Raw genomic sequence first — 20269 nt, forward strand, 5'->3', positions numbered from 1 at the left:
CTTGGAGAACACAGCTCTGCTAATTTTTATGTGTGTATGTGTGTTTTTGTGTATGTTTTTATTCTGAGATTAGTTTTTGTGATTTAAGCCTTCATTAACAATATTAAATGCTATTTTTTAAAATACTAGCTTATAATTTCAAAGTATTTTAAAGCTCTAACATACTAAATTTAAATAATAGTTAATATTAATGTTTATTATTAATGGCTAATCTTAAAAAAACACACAGGAATGTGTGTAAAAGAATATTTGTAAAGGAATATTCCAGTCTATTTTTTAAAACCTAGAGAGCACTTGTAACATATTTAAGTGATCACTGAACTACGCTCAATGGATTAGATGTGGCAATAAATGTCTCAGTAATTCAACTCTGGCAGTTTACTGTCATCATCACTCCTGGACCTATCGTGATCTCAGTTCTTTGGGGGTAGTAATACTACAGAGTTCCTCGTCCCCAGCTTCTGCAGAGTGGGAGGAGAGAGAAGGTTGGAAAAGTCTACTATTTCAAATGCCTACAGAACATGTACCTTCATATTTATGGGGATATCAGTAGTCTCAAGCCCCTACATGGTTATTACTTTTTGGACTTTTTTTTTTTTTTGCGGTACACGGGCCTCTCACTGCTGTGGCCTCTCCCGTTGCGGAGCACAGGCTCCGGACGCGCAGGCTCAGCGGCCATGGCTCACGGGCCCAGCCGCTCCGTGGCATGTGGGATCTTCCTGGACCGGGGCACGAACCCGTGTCCCCTGCATCGGCAGGAGGACTCTCAAGCACTGCGCCACCAGGGAAGCCCTACTTTTTGGACTTTATCAACTACAACTTCCTGCCTCATCCAGTCCACTCAAGTCACCTGGACTCTTGATGTTATGCCTCAAAAAGAACAAGTACACTTCTGCTTCAAGACTTTTCTTGCTCAGATCGCCAATACTAACTTCAGTCGGCTCCCATGTCACCTTGTTAAGGAAATGTGCCCTGATCACCACCACCAACTGCTACCCCTAGGCCTCCCTTTCCCTTTCCTTTATTTTATTAGTCTCTATAGAACTTACACCCACCCGACGTATGATATATGACCTTTGCTATTTGCTTACTGACCACTGTACCCTACTGTAATGGTAGGCATCAGAAAGTCAGGGGAATTTTCTGTTTTATTTACTATTTACTTTTTATGTAGTTTACTGTTATGTGCACAGAGCCTCAACTGTGTCTGGCACATAGCAGGTGTTCTTTGATATCTGTTAAATGAAATGATGCATATAAATAAATAAACCAGTGTGATAAGTTCAGGTGATGATATGTGCTCTAAAGAAATAAATGAACAGTGGTATAAAAAAAACAATTGGGCATTATTTAGACAAGGCACTAAGGAAAAGTTTTTCAGAGCATTTGAGATAAGGCCTGAAATGATGACAAGGAGCAACCCTTGGAAGAAATAGGAACAGAACATTCCACACAGAAGAAGAGACTCTGCTGAGAACCTAAGTGGGGAGGGAGTGAGCTCAAATTGTTTGAGGGGCAGAAAGAAGGCCAGGGTGGCTTATGTGTAGAGAACAGTAGAACAGAATGAGTAGAAGATAAGGGTGGACAGGAAGACAGGGGCCAGACAGTGTAGGACCCCATGAACCATGGTAAGAAGATGAATTTGATTTTCAGTGTAGTGGGAAGGTTTTATTTACCTATATGTGTAGGCAAATTATAGAAGTTGTATGATATTGCAGCAATGGAGATGAAAATAAAAATAATAATAAAGCTTCCCCTCACTTAAAACTAAAACTGTCTTTTAAAATTCAGGACCAACCAAGCAAAACGATTTTATCAGGCTTAACATTTTGGGTTTAAAAGAATGATATTTACTTACACAGATATACTAATACTGAATAATCTTCAAACCACCTGACCCGCTTTTTTACAGACTTACTCAGAGGAATGTTGCCTACCAATCCCACTTGAATATCAGTGTATTTTAATTTTTCTCATACTTAGAGATTCTAGTCAGCTTCCTTTACGAAACTGAAAAACTTCACTGTTCATCATATTCACTGTTCTACAGTTTCAGGCTGTTTTTTTTTTTTTTTTTCACTTTGCATGAAAAATATGGCCAACATGCTCATCTAATTTACTCTAATACTGAAGTATTTTCAGAACCAATTAAATGTTTACACTGTTCAAAATTAGATGATTAAAACTAATAATGTTAAGATTCCTTCAGTGAAGAAAATAATGCTAAACAAACAAACAAAAAGCCTTGAAACCCAGCAGAAGGTACTTATGGAGACATCCATATCTTGGTAAATAAACACTAAAGTGTCAGAAGTATAGAGAAAATTAGAAGAACTGGATTCCTTTGAAAATAGCACAGAGTTCCTGATACTGTTATTTTTTGTTTTACTTATTTATTTTAGTTTTTTTTGTTTGTTTGTTTAACATCTTTTTTGGAGTATAATTGCTTTACAGTATTGTGCTAGTTTCTGCTGTATAACAAAGTGAATCAGCTATATGCATATGTATATCCCCATACCCCCTCCCTCTTGCATCTCCCTCCCACCCTCCTTATCCCACCCCTCTATGTGGTCACAAAGCACCGAGCTGATCTCCCTGTGCCATGCAGCTGCTTCCCACTAGCTAGCTATTTTACATTTGGTAGTGTATATATGTCAATGCTACTCTCTCACTTCGTCCCAGCTTACCCTTCCCCCTCCCCGTGTCCTCAAGTCCATTCTCTACATCTGTGTCTTTATTCCTGTCCTGCCCCTAGGTTCATCAGAAACTTTTTTTTTTTTTAGGTTCCATATATATGTGTTAACATATGGTATTTGTTTTACTTTCTGACTTACTCTGACTTACTCACTCTGTATGACAGACTCTAGGTCCATCCACCTCACTACAAATAACTCAATTTCATTTCTTTTTATGGCTGAGTAATATTCCATTGTATAAATGTGTCACATCTTCTTTATCCATTCATCTGTCGACGGACACTTAGGTTGCTTCTATGTCCTGGCTATTGTAAATAGTGCTGCAATGAACGTTGTGGTACATGCTGATACTGTTATTTTTAAGAAGTTGGAAGCCAACAATCCTAGTGAGTGAAAATGACTGAGAAGATATATAGGTGTGTGAGTGTGCCATGTGTATGTAACACCTTCCCTTATTTCTTTCATTACTGCCCATTATCCATGTGTAGATATTACCTATGAGATCACTCAACCTATGACCAACAATATAGATCTATTCTATATCTATGGCACTTTATAGCTTACCAAAATCCATCACATATACCATCTTGCCTAACATGAGAACTAAGTGGTTTTGTTCTTATTAGCAACAGAAAATTCCCATGAATAATTGTGGGAAAGAGAAAAAATAAAGTTGCCACCAAAGGGTAAGCCTATAACACACTTAGGGCCCACATCTTGGTCTCTAATATTATCCACCAACTAACAAAACAAACATACAAACAAACAAAACACGCCTCTTGGAGAAGAGGCTGATTCTTTGGCTAAGGCAGGATTTATACAAGGCGAGCCTGAAGCATCTTATAATGGTAGCAAGTAAAAAAGGGCTCAAGAGGAAAAAACAAACAAACAAACAAAAACTATGATGAGAGTACAGTCATCCCCCAGTATCCACAGGAGATTTGTTCTAGGAACCATTGCGAGTACCAAAATCCACAGATGCTCAAATCCCTTATATAAAATGGCAGAGAATCTGCATATAACCTATGCACATCCTTCTGTATACTTTAAATCAGTTTGTTTTTGGAACTTTCTGGAATTTTTTTCCATATATTTTTCACCAGCAGTTAGTTGGTTGGAACCACAGATGTGGGATACAGAGGGCTGACTGTATTTCAAAGGGACACAAGAGCCAACTGAAAGGGCCCCCACTGGTTAAAGCTGGAAAACATTTAGCAACAAAATAAACAAAGTCATATCGGATCACAACCTAAAGTGTAAAATGAATATTCATGAGTCAACAGTGGTACAAATAAAGATTGAATACATAGATTAATGGGAGAAAAAAGGCAGGCCTTCCATGCAGAAGAATGTTAAATAACTTATGTAGACCCTCTGTCATCATAGCTCCCTCCACATTAAGTATGTACTGCAGAGCAGACTTCCTTAGAAAGGGAAAGACTGTAACTTGGCAGAGGAGAGACCTGGCAAACTTGACCTCAGCTCGTTGATCAAGATCAACATCAGTAATAATTCATATTGAGAGCATGTCCCTTTGATATGTTATGATAAAAAGGGCACTTTACCTCTGTGATCTTGCTCCCCCAAACATATATCTCCATCTAATCCTGAGAAAAAACATCAGAGAAATCCAAATTGAAAGACATCCTACAAAATACTTGATCAATTCTCCTCAAAACTGTCAAGGTCACAGTGGTCTTAGCTTGGATTGCCATAAAAAAATTCTATAACATGTGTGCCTTAAAAACAGACAATTGTTTTCTCACTGTTCTGCAGGCTAGACGTCTGCAATCAGGGTACCAGCATGGTTGAGTTCTGGTGAGATTCTCTTTCTGGCTTGCAGACAGTCGCCTTCTCACTGATTCCCATGAGGGTGGGGTGGGGGTTGGTGAGAGAGAGACCGTAAACTCTCCGGCGTCTCTTCTTTTAAGAATACTAATTCTTTCATGAGGGCCCCACATTCCTGAACTCATCTAAACCTAATTACCTCCCAAAGGCCCCATCTCCAAATATCAACACACTGGGTGCCAGGGCTTCACCATATAAATTTTGACAGAGACATAATTAATTCAGTTCATAGTAGTCATTGAAAAGAAGAAAATCTGGATAAACTGTGATTGCCAAGAGGAACCTAAAGAGGTATGATGACTAAATGTACTGTAGTACCTTGGATGGGATCCTGGAACAGGAAAAGGAAATTAGGTAAAAACTAAGGAAATCTAACGTATGAACAGTAGTTGATAACAATGTATAAATATCAGTTCATCGATTATTACAAATGTACCATACTAATGAAAAATGTTAATAATAGGAAAAACTGGCTGTGGGGTGTATAACAATTCTGTGGACGCTCTCTAATTTTTCTGTAATTCTAAAACTCTTCTAAAAAATAAAGCTTATCTTTTAAAGTACAAAATTAGAAGGTCATTTTAAAAGCCCAAACCAGGATATGCTAGTTAACTGCAGATCCTTTTCTCATTACAAACCATAATCCCTTTTAAATATCCTGTCTAATCTATCTGCTTTGAGACCATTAGGTGGCAGAGGTCTCTACAGGTTAATTAAGTTGTTGTCATGTGTGTGTTTTTAAGCATTTGCATTTGCACGCTATGTACTCTTTCTATATTTTTATTCTGTTTGGCCATTTCAACCTTTGCCCTCCATTTTACCATTACAAAGTGCTGGTTAAATGTGAAAAGTCCAATTGGCCCTTTCTGCAGCCCTTATTATTAGGTAGACCTGGTACTGTATAATCTTTATCACTGTGCAGCCATCAGCTAATTAATCTGTGCAATATTCTTCTGACAGGACTATTCCAGTCACTTTTTTTACAGTGTAGAAAACTAAAAGCTAAGTGACTTTTCCAACCCTTCCCTGTAAGTTCATTAGGATGTTAACTAAATTCTTAATCCAAAAGTTCTAACATAGGCAAAAGAGGATGCTGGACTTAGAGGAAAATATTCTAGGTCATCCCCTTAAAACACTTACAATTTTTCCCTCAATGTATTTGATGGGTCATTCCAGGCTCTCTTGGAATATTTCCAATACTGAAGAACTTGCTGCCTCATAAGGTAGCTCAAGAGAGAGGTCACTAAAAATGGAAATAGAACTTGCTGCCACTGTCATTATTGCTGTTATTAGGCAGCACTTCTTGGTAGTGACCTGAAATATGCTTCCCTATTACTTCAGTTCTGTGGATCTAGTTGTGCTGCTCAGAGCAATACAACATTAAGTCTACTTTTGAGGTAGTTGGAGGTTGCAAGAGGACCTTCGTCTAAAAGAAGACAGTGAGAGTCTAACTCCACCTCTGAAGCAATCAGAAGATAAAGATAATTAAAAAAAAAAGAATTTAAATCACTGATTAAAGAACAACACCAGGAAACAGTAATATAAAATAATTAATACTCAGACACATGCTTCTAAATTACTGAATTTGAAGATATTCTTTGTAGTTGTGTTTGTCACACCAGTGGATCAATGGTGGTCTGGCTCTATATCAATAGAGGAGTGGCTGAATAAATTACACATTTCCCTAGAATATCTCAGGAACGACACACTCAAAGCAGATAACTGTGACTTGACTGCCTCCTTCTAGGGAAGGGAGGAAAATCATTAAAGACAGATGGAAAGAGGCTTGAATTTCATGGTACACCCTTTGTTCTCATTAGATTTTATACTTTTGCATGCCTTAAATATTTAAAAATTGCTTACTTCATTTAAAAATTAACTGGGAATTTATGCAATATATAGACAATAGGTAAATGTTTGAAAATGTACACAATTATGAAGAGAGAAAAATATCCTGCATTAATGCATGATTTAAAATCTTGGCTGTTGATATTTTAATAATTTCCATCTAAGTCTTCTGGATATATTTTAAGTAACTTAAATCATGCTATATATTTTAATTTTACCCTAATTTATTGGCTTAGCATCCATCTTATGTACACACATTTTTTTCATTTCACTACAAAATCATTATAAGTATGTATTTTTTTAAATTTATTTTTGGCTGCGTTGGGTCTTTGTTGCTGCGTGTGGGCTTCCTCTAGTTGAGTCAAGCAGGGGCTACTCTTCTTTGCGGTGCGCGGGCTTCTCATTGCGGTGGCTGCTCTTGTTGCGGAACACAGGCTCTGGGTGCACGGGCTTCAGTAGTTGTGGCTCGTGGGCTCTAGAGAGCAGGCTCAGTAGTTGTGGCACATGGGCTTAGTTGCTCCGCGGCATGTGGGATCTTCTCGGACCAGGGCTCGAACTCATGTCCCCTGCATTGGCAGGCGGATTCTTAACCATTGCACCACCAGGGAAGTCCCTAAAATCATTATAAGTATTTTAATGGGTACCTGATATTTCAAAAGAATGTGTGACCAATAAATTAATATTTTATTCTTTATAGAATTGGCTCCATAACGCTTTATTTATTCTAAATAATTTGTCCTCATTTCAACAATCTTCACAGCATCTTCACCAGGAGCAGACTCCATCTCAAGGAACCACTTTCTTTGCTCATCTATAAGAAGCAACTCTTCATTCGTGAAATTTTATCATGAGATTGCAGCAATTCAGTCACATCTTCAGGCTTCACTTCTAATTCTAGTTCTGCTGCTATTTCCACCACATCTGTGGTTACTTTCTGACACTAGAGTCTTGAACTCCTCAAAGTCATCCATGAAGGTTGGAGTCAACTTCTTCCAAACTTCTGTTAATGTTGATATTTTGACATCTTCCCATGAATCATGAATGTTCTTAATGGCATTTAGAATGGTGAATCCTTTCCAGAAGGTTTTCAGTTAACTTTGTGCAGATCCATCAGAGGAATCACTATCTATGGCAGCTGTAGCATTACAAAATGTATTTCTTAAATAAAAGAATTGAATGTCAAGATTACTCCTTGATCCATGTGCTGCAGAATGGATGTTGTGTTAGCAGGTATAAAAATAACACTAATCTCATTGTACATCTTCATCAGAGTTCTTGGGTGACCAGGTGCGTTGCCAATGAACACCAACATTTTGAAAGGAATCTTTTTTTCTGAGCATAGCTCTCAACAGTAGGCTTAAAATACTCTATAAACCATGCTGTAAATAGATGTGCTGTCATTCAGGCTTTGATTCTCCACTTACAGAGCACAGGCAGAGTAGGTTTAGCATATTTCTTAAGGGCCCTAGGATTTTTGAAATGGTAACTGAACACTGACTTCAAATCACCAGCTGCATTATCCCCTAACAAGAGAGTCAGCTTGTCCTTTGAAGCACTGAAGCCAGGCACTGACTTTTCCTCTCTAGCTATGAAAGTCCTAAATGGCACCCTCTTCCAATATAAGGCTGTTTCATCTACATTTAAAATCTGTTCTTTAGTGTAGCCACCTTTATCATTATCTTAGCTAGGTCTTCTAGATAACTTGCTGCAGCTTCTGCATCAGCACCTGCTTCTTCACCTTGCATCTTTATGTTATGGAGACAGCTTCTTTACTTTAGCTTCATGAGCCAACCTCTGCTACCCTGAAGCTTTTGTTCTGCAGCTTCTTCAGATCTCTCAGCCTTCACAGAATTGAAGAGAGATAGGGCCTTCCTCTACATTAGGTTTTGTCTTAAGGGAACGTTGTGGCTGGCATGATCCTCTGTTAAGACCACTTAAACTTTCTCCATATCAGCAAGAAGGCTGTTTTGTTTTCTTATCATTTGTGTGTTCACTGCAGTAGCACTTTTAATTTCCTTCAAGAACTTTTCCTTTGCATTCACCCCTTGTCTAACTGTTTGGTGTAAGAGGCCTACCTTTTGGCCTATCTCAGCTTTTGATATGCCTTCTTCACTGACCCTAATTATTTATAGCTTTAAAGTGAGAGATGTGTGACTCTTCCTTTCACTTGAACACTTAGAGGCCATTGTAGGGTTATTAATTGGCCTAATCTTAATATTGTTTTGTCTCAGGGAATAGGGAGGCCAGAAGAGAGGGCGAGAGACGCTGAATGTCCAGTCAGTGGAGCAGTCAGAACATACAAAACATTTATCAGTTAAGTTCACAGTCTTATGTGGGCATGTGTCAAGGCACCCCTAAACAATTACAAAAGTAACATCAAAGATCACAGATCACCATAACAAAGATAATAGTAATGAAAAAGTTTGAAATATTGCGAGAATTACCAAAATGAGGAGACATGAAGAGAGCAAATGCTGTTGGAAAAGTGATGCCAACAGACTTGCTTGATGCAGGGTTGCCACACACCTTCAATTTGTAAAACAACACCATATCTGCAAAGTGCAGCAGAACAAAGCACAATACAACAAGGTATGCCTTTACTTGCTGCCCTTATATTTTCTTTTCTTATTGAAAAATGTAGCCACGGTCTTCCTCCTTTTCTTTTGTGAAATGGCTCCTGGGCCCTTTCCTGTAGATTTATTTTAGTTTAACAACTTTCCCATTTCTTCATTTGTTATTTGTAACAAAAATCTTAAAACCTAAAATGTCCTTGGTATCCCGAAACGGCTGCATGATTCTTCTAAAACTATTTCTATTTCTCCTCTTCAATGTTATTAACCTGAAAACATAATCTATGAGAGTGACTTGTGTAGCAGTTAAATCAGTTCTCTTTTCTTAAAACTCACTTTGCCAACTGCCAGGGCATATGCATCTCTGAAGTCTTTATTGCACTTCCTGCCATGACTCGTCCATCCCTCTCATAAAATGCTTTCAGCACCCATCTTCAGGTGGAGTCATTAAGACAATCATTTCAACCAGCCAGCCCACCTCCTCTACCCAGAATCTCATCTGCTACTGTGTTGCTGGCTCCCTCGGACCTGTTAAACATTTCCCTGGTTTTATTAGAACTAACTGCTTTCACACTAACTGGACTGGCTCATCTCTTGATCTTTACCTCCCAGGATACATAATACCAATATGTTCTCTACTCCCCTGACTCTTACTTATTAATGAATAGATAGAAGCTAGAGATGATAGGAAGTCCTAGTGCTGTGCTTCTCTTTGTGACACTCTGGTGAATCCCCTAACTGGACTTGGCACGCTAGAATTATCACCATATCCCAGTGCTGCCTTTCTCATTGGATGCAGGTGGCATTAGCAGATAGTGTCTCTTATCTAGGCTCTTCTCTGGGCTTCATTACATGTAAACTTTCTCCAAGAAAACAGAACAAACTGAGGGAAGAAATAAATGTAAAACCTGCTAAATCTTGTACTTAAGATTTCTTGTTGGTTTGTTTGGAGATGGTACATTTTCCTTTTTAAACTTGACCCTAGGTTTCATATCGGAGCTAAGAGAGCCACGATTTGATGTCACATTTTTCTTTCTGAGAGAGGACAGTAAAAGGGATCAGAGCATGTCTCCCTATTTCAAAAAGTCTGCAGAGGAAGGCAGTTCCCCTCTGATGTCCACACCCAAAAATCAAAGAAAAGGGATCTACTGAAATATCACATAAATCCATGGAAAAAAAAGACTCCTGAAAAAAAAAAAACCTCCTGTTTTATTTTTTTAATTGAAGTATAGTTAATTTACAATGTTGTGTCAGTTTCAGGTGTACAGCAAAGTAATTCAGTAATATATATATGTGTGTATATATATATGCACATATATTTTTTTCCAGATTCTTTTCCGTTATAGGTTTTTACAAGATATTAAGTAGAGTTCCCTGTGCTATACAGTAGGTCCTCGTTGTTTACCTATTTTATATATAGTAGTGTGTATATGTTAATCCCAAACTCCTAATTCATCTCGCTCCACCCGCACTATCCCCTTTGGTAACCGTAAGTTTGTTTTCTATGTCTGTGAGTAAAAGACTTCTGTTTTTTTGGTCAGAGGAGTGATACTGTCTAGAAAATATGAGTATTTAGTTCATCACATTTATTAAGACATGTAGACAGAGTAGAAAATTTGACTGGTCTTTTTTCTGTTTTATTGTTGTTTCCTGAACTTTCCATATCAAAGTCATTCAAAGAATCTAAACCAATGTGTCACAACTAGAGAGAGAAAACCCACACTCCAAAACCAGAGAGAAGCCCATGCACTGTAACAAGACATCCACATGCCTCAGTGAAGATCCCACCTGCCCCAACTAAGACCTGACACAGCCAAAAAAATAAAGAGTCAGAATCAAGATCTATGTCACTTAAATCTTTTCCTTATGTTCACTTTATACTCTTCTGGTATTTATCTGAATTCTTTATTTCCACTTTCTTAGTCAGTTTAAAAACATATTGATAATTTTATCCTCATGACCATCTCCTATTAAATTTTCAAATAAAATACTCATTAAATGTGCCTAATTTTAAGTAGGTCCCAATTCTTCCCATAGCTGCAGCCCCTTAGCCTCAAACAAAGAAGTTCTTAAGAAGCCCTGTCCCTATTCTTAACTCTACTTCTAAATTTTCTGGGTCTTTGTTTCTTTATTTGTCTGTTAATGAGCCTGAATCTTTACATCATTTAAGGAAATACCTACCACTGTCACACACAAACCCAAAATATATGATGGATCAAACATTATAGAAATTTCTTACCCAAAAAACCTCAAAAATTGACTTTCCAAATCGATGGGCATCTCGTAGATGCAATATCTTTCCATGTTGTACTTCTGTGATTGCCAATCATGCTTTCCAAAGATGTCTTGCTTATTTGCATGAAAGGGAATGGGAAAGAGCATGGAGGCTTACCCTTAAGAGCGTTTCATGGGCTCAGCCTAGAGTAGCACATGTCAATTGTGTTCATGTTCCACTGGCTAGTACTAAATGACACAAACACAAATAATGGAAGGAATGCTGGAAAACGTGTGCTCAGGAAGAAGAAATGTTTTGGTAAACTGCTACAGTTACAGTGTCTATAAAAGTTCCCCTCACTTCTCATATTCTGAAACTGTAGGATAAGTAGGACTGTATAAAATATTTGATAAGGTAGAGGGCTTTATTTTGGATATCTACAAGACAATATTTTTAAATTTTTTCTTTACTATTTCTCTTTTCCTATTTTACTGTCCCTTAGATAGATCTCTCACCGTTGGAATGACATACATAGACTAGTCTTATACTATTCAAAAGAGAATTCTTTGACCTGAATCAATTTCTCTTCCTGCATCCAGCTAGTCTGGTTCTATTATCACCCTCTTAGCTCCTATTTTTTGGTTGTGCTGTAGCTGACAAATCTTTGGGATTCTCATAATTTATTCTTAAACCCATTTCCTTTGGATTCTATGGATTTTAATTTTATAATTTTCCCTTCAGGCAGTTTCTAGCTCATTCTATTTTTTTTTTCCTTAAAGTTCATCGAGCCAACAATACCTGATATGATCTCCAGTGACGATGTCAAACTGAATTATAGAACCATCATCGTGCCTTATCACTGCAGCCTCTAACAGCACTAATGGCACCAGTGTTTTAGTCAAGACAAAGTCAAGAATAGCTTCTTGTCTTGTAAGCTTTAGTGTGAACTGTTCCCCAAACCAATTGTCTATGGCACTGTGGAATTAGTTCCACAAACTGTGACCCAATATGACATTCATCATATCCATTTTATTGCAGCCCACTGTTTCCTCAACATTTTGAATTTGCCACCACTTCTGGTTTGTTCATTTCCTTTGCCTTGTGGACTGTGATTTAGTGGAATAATACACAACTGGGTTAGAACTCTAGCTCTGTCACTTACAGGATGTGTGACCTTCAAGATGTCATTTAACATTTATGAGACTCTGTTTTCTCATTTGCAGAACAAAAAAGGACAATTACACCTGCTCAGTGGTGCTATTTTGACTATCGTATGGGATTATACATGTAAAAAGGCCATCACATTTCCTGGAAATAAAAGACAATGAATGATTTTTCTCTTTCTTCTCCTTGGTTGAAGAGGCCCATAAAACCAAAATCATAGGTTCAATTTCTGTATGCCCTATGGCAGTACCCCAAAATTAGATGTATCAATGAAACCGGATTGAGTTATTCCAATATATTATTAGGTTTGGAAGGATTCTAAGGAATAATTTTGTGTAATCTCTTACCTACAACTGTATGCCGGGACTTTTTCTGTGAACTGTAAGGAACACAAAGGTAGGTCTAAAGGTCTATACTCAAAATGAGTTTATAATTTAGGAGGGAGAATTGGATGCCAGCCAATAATTATAAAAGGGAGGGCTTATTTCTGATAAGTGAGAAGCAAGTAGGGTTTCTTGGAGGATATTTTGTTTAATCTCAGCCTTGATGAACTAGTAGAATTTTGGCAGGTGGGTATAGGAAATACTATATGCACGGGTGCTTTTTTTTTTTTTTTTTCCCGGTACATGGGCCTCTCACTGCTGCGGCCTCTCCCGCTGCGAAGCCCAGCGGCCATGGCCCACGGGCCCAGCTGCTCCGCGGCATGCAGGATCCTCCCGGACCGGGGCACGAACCCATGTCCCCTGCATCGGCAGGCGGACTCTCAACCACTGCGCCACCAGGGAAGCCCTACATTGTTACTTTTTTTTTTTTTTTTTTGTGGTACACGGGCCACTCACTGTTGTGGCCTCTCCCGTTGCAGAGCACAGGCTCCGGACGCACAGGCTCAGAGGCCAAGGCTCATGGGCCCAGCTGCTCCACAGCATGTGGGATCTTCCCGGACCGGGGCACGAACCCATGTCCCCTGCATCGGCAGGCGGACTCTCAACCATTGCGCCACCAGGGAAGCCCAGGGTGTTTAATTAAGGTTTAATTCAGGTGAGATTGTTTGAACCTCAAGTTGCATACTCTCATGTGATAGGAAAACCCTTCAACATTGCCTCTGTTCTTCACCAGAAACTCCATTATAGGATAGATATAAAGGACAGAGATTTGCCATCCTTATTAAACTTTAACAATCAAAGTTTCAAAATTAATACTTTCACAATGCGCTCAGATCAGTCCTTTTCTGAAGGACATTTTTCACCCAAGAATGGAGTAGATCTGCTCCTTCCTTGTTACAGCAGTGCTTGGTCATAGTTATATATGCTCTGTTTATGTATCTGTCCCGCCCTGTGTTATGAATTCATTTATTATTTACTTAGTATCTACTCTGTGCCAGATATGTCTACAGGAACAAAAGAGACAGAGATTCCTGCCCTCATGAAGGGTACATTCTAATGTGTAGAGACAGACAATAAACATAATGAATAAAATACATACACATTATGCCACAAGGTAATATAACCTAGGAAATAAAGGAAAAGGAGAGGGAGATAAAGACACGAGAGAGAGTTTCAGTGGAGGAAACAGTCTGCAGTTTTAAAGAAGGGCAACAGGGCAGGTATCCTTGAGGAGAACATTTCATTAGACTTCAGGAAGTGAGAGAATTACCCTTCCAAATATCAGTGAAAAGAGAATTCTGGGCAAAGAGAACACGTACAAAGCTCCTAAGTTATGACTATGCCTGGTGTGTTGCTGAACAGCTAAAAGGCCAGACAGCCTAGAGAAAAAATGATCAAGGATAAAAGTAGTAGGAAGTGATAAAACATTATCTTGGGCAATAATATGGTGATGAAGGTGGGAAGAGTGAAAGGACCTTGTAGATGATTATGTGGACTTTACTTTTACTCTGAATGAAGTGTGGAGCCAGGACAGCATTTTAAACAGTGAAGCTGCACATTATGACTTATATTTTTAAATAATTATTCCTATATTGTAGTGTAATTATATTGGCTGGGTGTGGCAAGAGAAGGCAAGTACAGCAGGCTAAGGCAGTAATCCAGGTGAGAGATGGTAGTGATGTGGTGATGCAAACCAGGATGGTAGAATGGATTTTGGACTTATTGTGATGGTAGAGCCAATGGGATTTGTGATATAGTTATTGAATGTGGTAGAGTAAAGAGAGAGGAAAGCCAAGGATAAATCCAAGGAAGAAAACACTTCCAACTTAGATGGAAAAGCCTATGTGAATAACAGATTTGGAGGAAAAGATCAGTTCAGTTTTGGACTTTCAGTTTGCAATATCAATTCTATATTTAGTTGTACATACCGAGTAGGCAGATGGATAGATATGTGGATCAGAGGGCAAGAGAAAAGTCTAAACTAAAAATATAAATTTGGACGTCTTCAACAGCAAGACAGTATTTTAATCCAGGTGGCTACATGAGATCACCAAGAAAGTGGTGCTGATAAAGAAGAAAAAGTCAAGGAATGAGCCCTTAGATACTTGAACCATTAAAAGGTAGGAAAGAAGAAGAGGAACTGGTAAAATAAATTATGTAGCAGAAACCAGTGGAAAATTATGTAGTAGTAGCAAGAGGAAAATCAGCAGAGGGATATAGCAAGACAGGTGACAAGTGACAAGAAGCAGCAAAAGGGAGGAACTGGGTAAATACCTATGAAAGAACAGGTAGGCTGAGAACTGACCCCTGGCTTTGTTAACATGGAGGAGGTCTCTGGTGAACTTGCACAAACATCTTTATAAAACCATGGAGGCAAAGACCACACTGCAGTGAGTTCAAGAGTAAACAGGAGGAGGGCTTCCCTGATGGCGCAGTGGCTGGGAGTCCACCTGCCAATGCAGGGGACAAGGGTTCAAGCCCTGGTCTGGGAAGATCCACATGCCGCGGAGCAACTAAGCCCATGTGTCACAACTACTGAGCTTGTGCCCTAGAGCCCATGAGCCACAACTACTGAGCCCATGTGCCACAACTACTGAGCCCACGTGCTGCAACTACTGAAGCCAGCGTGCCTAGAGCCCGTGCTCCACAACAAGAGAAGCCACCACAAGGAGAAGCCTGCACACCACAATGAAGAGTAGCCCCAGCTCGCCTCAACTAGAGAAAGCCCGCACACAGCGACGAAGACTCAATGCAGCCAAAAATAAGTAAAATTATATTTTCAAAAAAAAAACAGAGTAAATAGGAAAAGAGGAATCAAAGACAACAAGTCTCAACACCTTCTTTTGAACATATTTTATCCTAAGGGAAACAAAGAAACGGCATAAGTTGAGTCTTCTTCATTGGCACCTCACAGAATTTTCATCACAACTAGAAAAATGCAGTCACTAACAAAATGGTTTTGGGTGAAGGAATAAAGAAAACAGAGATGATGTTAACTAAATTCAACCTCTTTGGCTCTAGGAGAAAGAGTGTTTGGTTAATGCCTTCTCCTCAGCACCCACATGCATTCAGATGCCCCAAACTACAAATCCCATCTTAAAAAAAAATAAAGCTGTTAAAAATATTAAAAGTTATTTTTACGCTCTGACACATAATTTTTAGATTCTCATTGAACCTCGAGTGCCTTGTACAGCTGCTTCTAACTGACTTCCTTCTGTCCACTTTCTTACTCCTCTAGTTCAGCTTGCAAAACCTGCCTGATGAACCTTTTCTTAGGCCCTGCTTCACTCATTCTGTTCCCTCTTTTTTCCTCCTTTTCTTTTAAAAATCTAATTATCTCTAAATAATTCATTACAATGGCCTCTTCATTAAGTCTCTCCTCATTCCACAAAGTTTTCAAAATGCCCAAACTCCCACAGAATTTTATGAGAACTTTTTGGGTGACCATTCTTGTTATTCTATTATATGTATTATAATTATACTGTATGCATTATATGTATTATATACTACATGTATTATATACTGTATGTATTATATGTATTATATACTATATGCTTTTTATACATATTATATGTATTATATACTATATGTATTATATGTATTATATACCATATATATTATATACTATATGTTTTATATATACTATTTGTATTATATATTATATGTATTATATACTATATGTTTTATAGTTATACTATATGTATATAGTTATTGGTATAGTTACTCATCCAATCACTATTCATGTTTAAATATAAATAAGATACTGTTATTCAACTCATTTTTTCTCTAATTTTTTAAGGGCAGATTTAAAACTTAGGTTCGTTATTAAGACCACGGTCATGGAATCCAGATTCTCACTCTATTACCGAATGTTTTCATCTCTTTTCTTTAACCTACAAAAATTAGACTACAGGAACAGAAAAAAAATTATGAATCTTTAGAATTATGATGCTATAAAATATTAATATAGTAACACTAATTATTAATAGTAATATACTACTTCATAGTTTAATAATATTACTATATGCTAGGTATTCTTCTAAACTCTTAAACTGCCAATGATCCTGACCTCCTGATACTAATGCACTTGTGTAGTTCCCTCCTATATCAAATAAGGCTGACCTTGTAACCAATGGGATATTGCAGAAATCACGTTGGATGGCATGTAACATAAGTTCTTTTTTTTTTTTTTTTTGCGGTACGCGGGCCTCTCACTGTTGTGGCCTCTCCCGTTGCGAAGCACAGGCTCCAGACGCACAGGCTCAGCGGCCATGGCTCACGGGCCCAGCTCATCCACGGCATGCAGGATATTCCCAGACCGGGGCACGAACCCGCGTCCCCTGCATCGCCCGGCGTACTCTCAACCACTGCGCCACCAGGGAAGCCCTAACATGAGGTCTTAACAGATGTTGGGACTTTGGCCTTGATCCCCTTTGGACCACTCACTCTGGGAGAAGCCAGCTGCCATAGCAAGGGGAAATTCAAGCAGCCTATGGAGGAGACTATGTAGGATGAAGTCAAGGCCTCCTGCCAATGGCCATTACCAATTTGCTGGCCATATGAGGGACCTACCTGGGAAGCAAATCCTTCAGCCCCAGTCAAGATTTCAGATGACTGGAACTCCAGTCACCATATTGACTGCAACCTTGTGAGATTCTGTGACAGAAACACCTACCCAGTTCTCTCCAAGATTTCTCATGCATGCAAACTGTAATAGATATTAAAGGTTTACTGTTGTTTTCAGCCTTTATGTTTTGGGGTAATTTGTTATACAACCATGGATAACTAATCCATCTGCTATTCCTTTGGCTCACTCTGTGACTTTGGGTAGATGGCATAACCTTAAACTTCTAAATTAACAGAAGGATTGAAACAGAGCATAACAATGAATCCTTGTACATTGAATGCTCTGTAATCATACATGTCCTACGTCACCATATATCAGGGAAAATAATTCAATATTCCCTGAGAACAGCCTTTGTCGATGACCATTCATTTACTCTGCAGTGACCTTTTGCCATGTCTAACTCAATGGTCTTTAATGCCGTTTTTGATATATCGCCCAATCCATCCATAAACCCACCCCCAGAATGTTATATGAGGCTGGCATAATGCTAACTCTTTAAACCACAGTGGAAGCAAACGCTAATTTATGCTGTCTTTTATTCCCTACATAATTTCGATTTCAATGCTCCATCTTGACCATATCAATATAATTTTGCTACTAGCAATTGAAAACAAAAAGCAAATGTTTCATTTCTCCTCTTGGCCAACTAAAGGGGAATGCTTACGGCTCTAGGCCTTGGTATGAATGGAAGGATTTATGATTGACTTTGTAGGAGAAATAATTTAATATATTGGAAAGCACTGGGTTTTAAAGTGTAGAGATCTGGTTGCTGGTTTCTACCCTGTCACTACCAACCTGAAAGTCTTTGGCTAGTTTTATTTTTTGTTTTTGTTTTGTGTGTATGTGTGGCAGACTAGAACAAGTTATTCCAACACTTTTAGTTTTTTATTTGATTTTTTTAAGTTATCAACTAAAAGTGTTGGAATAGCTTGTTCTAGTCTGACACACACATACAGTAATTGGGAACATACTGAGTTCTAAGTTAATTTACAATACAAGCGAGTTCAATGGTAACAGCATCTTTATTAACACATAGCTTGCAGTCCATAGCCCATAGGCAATGGAACAATGTAAGGCCTACTTCTAAATCTTTATGTATATGAATACAGAATAAAGGGCAGTGGAGTTGGATTCAAACATTGGATACTAGTGGGATCAAAACAGACTCTTGATTGCATGACAGGAAGGAGATTTCAGAATAGCACAGGCAGAATTACCTAAGAACAGATATTTGGATTCCTAATCCAAATATCTGTTCAGCATCCAAATATCTGTTCAGCAAATATCTAATTCAGCAACTTTTTGGGTTAATATGGGAAGAAGAATTCTCTGATCATTTTAACTCAGAAAGAAAAAGGGGCCCATCGCACTAGCCATATCTGCCATGGACATAGGATCAGTCAGTGATAGGATGTGTAATAGGAATATGCCAGACCTAGACAGGAGACACAGAGATTTAGGGATAAATGGGCTCTTTGAGCTCCAGTGTTTTCATTTTACAGATGAAGTGGTAGAGAGCCAGAAAAATTATGTGAACTGCTTAAAGTCATATAACAATTTAATCTCAGGGCTATTTCTAAAATTCAAGTCGGTTGACCCTCCCACCCACCTGCATTCAGTATGCTTTCTTCTTTTGCTTCTGTTTCCAATTAAGAAGGTAAAGAAGAAAATAGTAGATAGAGAAAGGTGTAACTTACATGATGGTTCACTATTGCAAGGTCAAATTTCATCCTCACCTCATACACTAACTGCAAAATAAACTCATATGGGGGAAAGGGTTAAATAAAAACATTGTAAAAGAAAGAATAGGCACAAATGAATCTGATTTTAGGAAAGGGAAGCACTTTCTAAGCAGAAAACCATAAATTACAAAGAAAAATGATAAATTTGACTACATGTGAATTTTAATATGCCATTTATCAAAAGTAATATAAATAAATTTAAGGTGAAATCAGAAAAAAATACACTAACCTTGATGGGTAAGGTCTTGATGTTCTTAATTAAAAAAAGAAATACTTCATTCCAAAAGACAAAATATGATAGAAAAAGGGCAAGAATCCTGAATAAACCAAACCTAAATGGTACAAACTATGAAAATATTCTGAGTCTCACAAGTATGTAAATGTATAAAATTATATAAGATGTTACCATCTTCCTCTATCAAATCTGAAAATATTTAAAATTTAAAAATTGTCATTCTCAGTGTCAATGGAGCTATGGGAAACTTAGAATTATTGTAATGTTAGTATATTGCATTATTTGTTCTGAACATTTGCTGCCATTTTCTACCTGTTCCATCTATATAGGGTCCCTGGCTGTACCCTTCTCTAGGGGAGGAGTATATTTTTCACTTTGTTTTTGTTTTTTTGTGGTACGTGGGCCTCTCACTGTTGTGGCCTCTCCCGTTGCGGAGCACAGGCTCCGGACACGCAGGCTCAGCGGCCATGGCTCACGGGCCCAGCCGCTCCGCGGCATGTGGGATCTTCCCGGACTGGGGCACGAACCCGTGTCCCCTGCATCGGCAGGCGGACCCTCAACCACTGCGCCACCAGAGAAGCCCTTTCACTTTGTTTTGGTGAGCTTGACCAGGTGACTTGCTTCAGCCAATGGTATGTGAGAAGTGGCCTGCACTTTATCTGAGCAGCAGCATTAAGAGGCATCATGTACTTGTACCATTGCTCTTTCCCCACATGTCCCAGCATGCCCCAGATAGAGCTGCTGTTTCATCCTGGATTCCAGAATGAAGGAGACACATGGACAGCAGCCAAACTGATCCACAGCCAGTGGAAACTGTGAGCAAGAAATCAGCCTTGGTTGTTGAACCCACTGAAATCTGAAATGCAGATGTTGTTTTTACTGCAGCATAACTGAGCAAAAGCTAATAAATATAGTAGGAATATAAACAGCACATTTATTAA

The sequence above is a fragment of the Hyperoodon ampullatus genome, assembly GCF_949752795.1.
Source record: "Hyperoodon ampullatus genome assembly, chromosome: 6".
Classification (NCBI taxonomy): Eukaryota; Metazoa; Chordata; class Mammalia; order Artiodactyla; family Ziphiidae; genus Hyperoodon; species Hyperoodon ampullatus.